Source organism: Melanotaenia boesemani, chromosome 11, assembly GCF_017639745.1.
Source record: "Melanotaenia boesemani isolate fMelBoe1 chromosome 11, fMelBoe1.pri, whole genome shotgun sequence".
NCBI classification, from domain to species: Eukaryota; Metazoa; Chordata; class Actinopteri; order Atheriniformes; family Melanotaeniidae; genus Melanotaenia; species Melanotaenia boesemani.
The window spans coordinates 519,420-527,971 of record NC_055692.1 but is presented as its reverse complement, the minus strand read 5'-3'; positions in this window follow the sequence as shown (position 1 = coordinate 527,971).

Genomic DNA, 8,552 nt, shown 5'->3' with positions numbered 1-8,552 from the left:
AGGCTACGGTGCTAACCACCACACCACCGTGCAGCCTCATTATTATTATCAAGTAAAGTTTATTATATCGCCATCTTCACAGGTTAAAATCCACAAAGTTCCTTACAAAAATTCATAGTCGTCCAACTGGTGGTACCGGTGCTCTCTGGTGGTAGCTAGCTACTCTCAGGGGGGTTTCCACCGAGCTGGTTTCAGTGCTGGTTCGGAGCCAGAACCTGCCCAAGCACCTGCTCCTGGCTCTTAAAACTGGTTTGAAGCTGGCTCCAGCTCTTTGCATTGACCATAACACGGACCTGAAATGAACCGGGTGACCCCCCTCTCAAAAAACAACCTTTATTTTGAATGACTAAGGGGCCGTCCCCATGATGTGAAACCTCATAAGTATTTCAGCAATCCACACTTTCATCCCCACGAAGCCCGGGGTTAGCCTCCATGAAACCAATCATGTCTTAAACCAGGTACCAAGGTGGATGGGTCTGAAACCTCCACCGTCTGTGGTCCTCGCACCACTAGAGGACATGACGTCAGTATGATGAACGCACGCCAAACATGACAACAATCATGGCGTCTGACCAGCTGCTGCAGACAGTCCTGGCTGGTGTGCAGCTTCAGCACCGACATGCACAGCTGGTACACCACGGCACTGCTGTACCATCACTATCATCAGGCAGATACGTCTGTATCTGCACACTCACTACATCTGCTTCTAGCTCTGGCTCTAGCTTCATCATCATAGCGCCCCCCACAGCCTGGTAGTATGCACTACAGCGGTTTTGTGGGGATGGTGAAGCCTTTCTTCTACTTTTTCGACACCATTTTCACACCTGAACCAGCTTCAGTGCCGTGTAGACATAGCCTAAATTCTGTTCTCGGAGATTGCCAGGCAAACCAATCAACCAGGGCTGTGAACTCCACTGCAGCTACATCCATTCTGCACCACATGGACGAGTCCACGGTGGAAACCGGGACACTACTGAATCTGGTAAGTGTCAGGGCTTTCTAGAGAGACATGAATTCGACTGAATTATTTAAACTGATCTCTTCTGTTAGCAATGCTAACCCGTTGCTAACAATAGCCAAACAAACGTATCACATGACCTATGTTTTCCTGTAAATAAAGAAACTTTCCCTAATTTTTGGCCACATAAGCGCAACTCTTATGTTATATAATGTGGGGTGAACAGAAGCTAAGATTCTTCTTTTCTTCTTCTTCTTCTTATTTTTTTAAAGGAGGTGTTTTACCAGTAGTCCTGACAGGAAGTCCAGGCTCCATGAGACCAGTAAACAGCTGATAAAGTGGAAGCTGTCAATGTAATCTGCTGCTTTAAAGACAGAACTGATCAACATTTAAAATGTGAAAACTTTGATCTGAATCATATTTAAAAATCAGTTTATTTTTTATGAAAAGTACTGACACTAATGTGATTTCCTTTATACTGGAATGAATAAGAGACCATCATTACGAAGTTTTAACCTTCATCATGCTGCTAATAATCAGGCTGTACCTTGGTGTAATACCCAAGATGACCAGGGGATGGCAGTAAACACAAATAGTTCCTCATCCAGGATCTGGATCAGAATGTAGTTCTCAGCACCTTTGATTTAGCTTTCTACTACTTTACTCATTCCTAGGATTGCTGGACTCGTTTCTTTTTTTTTTTTTTTAACAAGAGCTGCTAGTTTTTAAGAGTTTTAAATAATAACCAAATCAAAAAGTCATATCATGAAAGTAGCACAGCAGCGACCAGATAGATTAGATTAGATTAGATTAGACTTTATTATCTCACAGTGGAGAAATTCACTTGTTACAGCAGCTCTTGTTAAAGAATAAAGATACTAACTCACAGAAAAAAAAGAAGAATTATCTCTTAGTATAAAAACCCACTGGACACCTCAGTGACTGTGTCATGCAGAGGATGAGGAAGAGGAGTGATCAGTGATGAAGAGTGGTGAGTGAGATTGTGCAAATGCGACCACGCCTCCACAGAGGTCAGAGGCAGACCAGGGCAGCCCAGAGACCCGGGCCCTCAGCAGCAACCGCCGGCCCCGCCACGGACCGGCCACCCAGGGTAGCCCATGCAAAGGGTCCAGGGCCCCAGGAGCCCAGAGGCGGCCGCCCCACCCCCCAAAGGTAGAGGGCCCCCAACATGCCTAGGAGGACCAGGCCCCCCCAGACAGCCACCCGGCATAGGCCAGCACACACCCCGATGTTCCAGCCACACACCCCGGGAACCAGGGCGCCATCAACCCCCTCTCCCCACCTACTCCCCATATAACCCCACACGCACTCACTCACCCACAAGCACTCACCATCACACAGTCACGTCACACATAACCCACCCACCATGCCCCGTGAGGGACACCCCAGGCGGACCAGAGGACAGCGAGCCCCAAGCACCCCCCCTTGACCCAGCACCCACAGAGCCAACAGCCCATCAGCGCAGCCACCCCAGGACCCGGCCCCGGGGCAACCACCTCCCCCCGCTCACCCCCAGCCACACACAGGGGGAACAGGGGTGTGAGAGGTCCCCAATACCCTCTCCCTCCCCGCTCCTGACTGTTTAGGTAGTGTGTGTTGTGTGCAATTAAAATTGAGGGGCAGTTGAGGGGCTTTACTCTTTTCTAGTCTTACTTTACTCATTCCTAGGATTACTCATTCCTAGGATTACTTTACTCATTCCCAGAGTTACTTTACTCCTTTGAAGTGCTACTTTACTCATTTCTAGAATTAATTTACTCATTCCTAGGATTACTTTAATTATTTCTAGGATTACTTTACTCCTTTCAAGTGATACTTTACTCATTCCTAGGATTACTTTACTCATTTCTAGGATTACTTTACTCATTCCTAGGATTACTTTACACACTCCTAGGATTACTTTACACACTCCTAGGATTACTTTACTCATTACTAGTATTACTGTCCTCATTCCTAGTATTACTGTCCTCATTCCTAGGATTACTTTACACACTCCTAGGATTACTGTCCTCATTCCTAGGATTACTTTACACACTCCTAGGATTACTTTACACATTCCTAGGATTACTTTACTCATTCCTAGTATTACTCTCCTCATTCCTAGGATTACTTTACTCATTACTAGTATTACTCTCCTCATTCCTATGATTACTTTACTCATTACTAGTATTACTCTCCTCATTCCTAGGATTACTTTACTCATTACTAGTATTACTCTCCTCATTCCTATGATTACTTTACTCATTACTAGTATTACTCTCCTCATTCCTAGGATTACTTTACTCATTACTAGTATTACTCTCCTCATTCCTATGATTACTTTACTCATTACTAGTATTACTCTCCTCATTCCTATGATTACTTTACTCATTACTAGTATTACTCTCCTCATTCCTATGATTACTTTACTCATTACTAGTATTACTCTCCTCATTCCTATGACTACTTCCCTTTTCCAGGTGAATTTACTCTGACACACACGCACATACCTGGATCCTTTGGTGATGTGACAAGTTTTAGCTACAGGCCTGGTGGTTGTTGAGATATACTTAATTTATTTTAGGTATGCCTTTTCAGACAGGAGGCCTAGAAATAGACCTCATGAAGAGGTTAATTATGGATGGAGGGAATAATTCCCGTTGTTACTGCTTAATCGGGTATCTGACTCACACAGTTTCTGCATTCACACATACACATCTGAACCAGCAGGTTTAGCTGCGTTAGATGAGAACCGGCAGCCTGAACTCTGAAAAACCTGAACAAATATTTCTGCACAAACCTGTTTGTACCGATTATTTGAAAATACAAACAGGATATCTGTGTGAATGGGTCACACTGACCACCATCCTGCTTCCCCAGATATTTATTTCATTCAGTGCCCAGCTGGATTTGGACAGGAAGGCGTTTTTTTTTCTTTTCTATGACACTTTCTGACAGACAAATAAATAAATAAGCTTATTCTCAGAGGAACGGCCATGCTGAGCCTTCTCACATGATGAAGAGTCAGACTTTAGGCGATGAGTTTCAGGCTAAATCAGAAAAAGTGACTGTTAAATGAAGGTAGCTCCAGAAAGCAGCTGCTGCAGGTGTTTGTTTGGACTGAAAACCCTCCGCTGGACCGTCTGTAGGTCTGTCAAATATAACGCTGCTTTTAATGGAATAGATTTAGAGAATGTCAGTTTAATGTGGCTGTTATTAATCTTACATAAGTCAGATGAACTTTCTTCAGTTGAACCTCTGGGCAGATTTTCAAAGGAGATTTTTACCTGAACTTTCATTTGATTTTATGGTAATCTAGCTTATTTTATTTCTTCAGCCTTTTTTAGATTTATTATTTAATTATTTACTTTTTTATTTTAAACTCCACGTCTTCGTGTGTCTCTGTTGTTCAGGTACGCTTTTTAAAGCAACTCCTTCATTAGTATTTTATACCTGTTGCTTTTATTTGCTCTTATTGTGGAACATCTTTGACACCAGTCTTTCCTCGTCATGCCGGGGGCTCTGCGTGCTCGGTCTGCAGGGCCGTTGCCATGGTGACCCTCCCTGCCTGGGGTCTCTGGTCTGTCTGGACCAGGGTGGTGTCAGTGACGGCCTCCGTGTGGACGGGTCCCCAAGATATCTTCATCAGGCCAGATGCTTATTTTTTATTAATATTCAGCTAAAGAGACAGAAGGGTGTGTGTGTGTGTGTGTGTGTGTTGTTAGATCATATTTTGGGTGTGTGAAGCTGCTCTCTCTGTGAAAAGTGCTTTATAAATAAAATTTAACTTTGAAATAAGACGAGTTCATGAAAAATGGTTTGCTACGTGTGTTAATGACGGCGGTCTGAGACTCGGTGAAATGACCTGGTTCTTCATAAAAGTACCTTTTAGTTCATTCATTTGGTTGCTTAATAGCAAACAGGAGGAAACTTTAATGTCGTCTATTTTCTGTCATACAAACTCAAACGTCTAACGTTCCTCTGGTTTGGTGTGTTTTTTATAATATATGAAGTTTTATAACTTCGTCTCTGAGAAACAAACTGAGTGTTGTTTGTTAAGAGGTCGGAGGAAAACATCAACATGTTGGTAATGACTCTCCGAGCAGGAATTATCCCTCATTACAGCCGCTTTCTGCTGCATGTGAAGAACGTTTGTGTTCTATCTTTATCTGCATGAATAATTACACCAACCAGCAGAACCAGGCCAGATTTAGTCATTACAGCCATTAAGCTGAGCCAGCAGGGTGAGGACGTGGATGTGGACCAGGTCTGCTGCTGCTTTCTGATACCATCAGTTAGATTTACTGCGCCGTGCATGTACACCATCATCAGGTTGTAGTTACACACAGCCCGTCTTCAGGGGCTGTCATGGTTCTTAACCACAGCTTGGGAGACACAATAGACAAATAATTTAAAGTTTACACTCAGGACCACTGTGCCAATTAAACAGACTACTGAAACAATGCCCCTCTCCCCCCAACCCTCGTTAGTTTTGGACCAATAAAGTGACACGATGGTGACAGGTGATGTAAATCAGTCTGTGAACAGTCTCAACACGAAGTCCACCAGAAAATCCTTGCCTTGAAGAAGAAAACAGACCTGTTCCCGCAACAGGCCGAGTTTCTCCACAACCTGCCGCAACTCACTTCACACCTGGCGGCACTAAAGCTTGGATGTCCCAGATGTGGCTCATATGTCCCAGATGTGGCTCATATGTCCCAGATGTGGCTCGGACGTCCCAGATGTGGCTCGGGCGTCCCAGATGTGGCTCGGAGTTCCACTACAACTGGATATATCATTGAAAAATGTCCTCCCTCTCTCAGCATTTTCACAGTTGAACTGTTTTCTCAGCTTTACAATGTTTTTCCTGTTTTTTCTGACCGGACTCTCGCTGCCAGTCTGCATCATTTTCCAGCAGAAATGTTGTGATGTCAAGTTTACATTAAAATAAGTTACCCAGTTTAGGAAAAGCAGCTTTATTTGTACAGATTTCACAACTCCGGTCTGGACTCCAGTCCAGACTCTGGCCCGGACTCTGGTCTGCGGACATTGATGGATTCTGGGCCTAATTTTGATGTTTCAGGGGCTTCAGGTGAAATCTACATTCGGCCGTCTTCATCCAGGTCTTTATCCTGTTAATTTTGTATTGCTGCAACACATACCCAGCTCGTTTCACCATAGCAACAGCTGGCTGGAAGTCCAACCAGAGAAAGCTCTGGCATGTTGGTCTCCTGACCCTTCACTCTGATTGGTTCTCCAGAATTCGGAGATGTGATGCAGAATTCGGAGATTTGATCCAGAATTCGGAGATGTGATCCAGAAGTGGGAGATTTGATCCAGAATTCGGAGATGTGATCCAGAAATGGGAGATTTGATCCAGAAGTGGGAGATGTGATCCAGAAGTGGGAGATTTGATCCAGAAGTTGGAGATGTGATCCAGAAGTCGGAGATGTGATCCAGAAGTCGGAGATTTGATCCAGAAGTCGGAGATGTGATCCAGAAGTCGGAGATGTGATCCAGAATTCGGAGATTTGATCCAGAAGTCGGAGATGTGATCCAGAAGTGGGAGATTTGATCCAGAAGTCGGAGATGTGATCCAGAAGTCGGAGATGTGATCCAGAAGTCGGAGATGTGATCCAGAAGTGGGAGATGTGATCCAGAAGTCGGAGATTTGATCCAGAAGTCGGAGATGTGATCCAGAAGTCGGAGATTTGATCCAGAAGTCGGAGATTGAGCCAGAAGTCGAAGATTGAGCCAGGAAGCTGTGATTGCTAAGTTCAGGCTGTAGCACGAAGCTAACACGTGCAGAAAATCAATGGTTACTAGTAAGAGATGGATGTAACTAGTCAGCTGTAAACATGAACCTACATGTGTAAATACTTTTCTATCTGTTCACTGGTTTGTGTGAAAATCCTCTGCAGGAGAAAATTGGACTTAGAAGAACAGATTTAATCGACATGGTCTTACATGGGCATCTTTCTTTAACTTCAGATTCAGTTCATGTGTGAGTTTTATTTACTTCAGATTTAAGTTCAGATTTTTGTTGCACGAGTTCTCACATTTTAATCTACAAGTTTGTGCATTTCGGCACATTTTTACCTTCACCATCTTCTCCATCCACCGGTGTGACCTGGTCCTCCTCCTTCTCACACTTGTTTCCTGACTTGTGCAGATCAGCGGTGGAGATGGATCCCTGTAGGCAGGTTTGGCTTTAGTCAGCTAAACAGCTGATCCACGCGTTGCCTGATCACTTTTCCATTTCTCAGCAGCTTCCTGTGGGAAGCAGGTCCGTTCCTCTCCTGTATCAGTCCTGGAATCCATTTTGGTCCACATCCATAGTTTTTCATATAAAGAGGATCTCAGATGACAAAGTTGTGCTCGTTAGCGCGCTCGTCTTTGGTTTGCTTGTTTTGCTGCATCTTCATGTTTTAATGCAGGTTGTCTGAGACCAGGTCTGCATCCTGCAGCAGCTGAACTGAGCTTAGCTTTGTCTCCACTCTGGCTCCTGTGCCACCACATGTAACTCCGTACCAGGCTGCGACTGATGGGGGGTCGTCCTCTTTCTGGCATCACCATGCAAGCTCCTTTATCTCATAAAACAAGCTTATCAGTGGCTTATGATATGTGATAAACTTTCTTCCATACACATACTTATGAAAATACTGTACAGCAAAAATAACAGCTAACTCTTCTTCATCAAGCTGAGGGTGGCCCTTTTCTGACATGGTACCTATATGGGATGCAAAAGCACCAGGTTTCTCCTGCCCATCTGGCATGCTCCCGCTCCATAAGAAGATCCACCACAGGAAAGGACCAGTTCTTTCTTTTCATCATGGTGTACTGATACTGCTCGGAAAACCTTATTGTAGTTGTGGCACTTTTCAGCACCAAACTTGAGCGAGCTTCCTCATCACCATGCTTTCTTTAGGCTTTCTGTTCCTCGCTTTAAACTTCCACCACTGCACTATTTCACTGAGTTTAGGATGAAAGAGATTTTTCAACAACCGGTGTAGGAAAGATCTCCCGACTTAGCGTTTAGGTCTGGGCACCCATGCTGCTCAGCAGCACAGCTTGTTTCTTTTCCTTGTCATTGACGCCATTTACCACAAAGAAATAATCCAAAATCTCACAGTATACTTCCCAGGATTGCAATCTGCTGTTGGTAGGAGCAACGGAGCCCGCCATATTCCTCTGAAGATGGGCACATCCCACTTTTTAGTATGACAGCACTACAGCTAGCTAAACTTCACATGCTAAGACACATTGGACAACTTAACTTGTCAACACCAGTCTTTTATCTTCGTCACCATATGTGATATCTTGGTGATGAGACTGCTTCTTCTTGAGAACCAACTTTATTGCTTGACACACACTCATTACATCCTGATGGTCTGTGTGTATCTGCTGTATACCCTGTACTCCAAGCGCTGCAAAACTACTCGCTAAGAGACTATTGCCCCCTGGTGGAAATAAACTGCCATTACAAGTGTCACTTCATAACACTGGGAAGGAGTACATCTAATCAAATCAAATTTTATTCATAGAGCACTTTTAATGCAACACAAAGTATTTTTCATAATATAAACAAATTCTG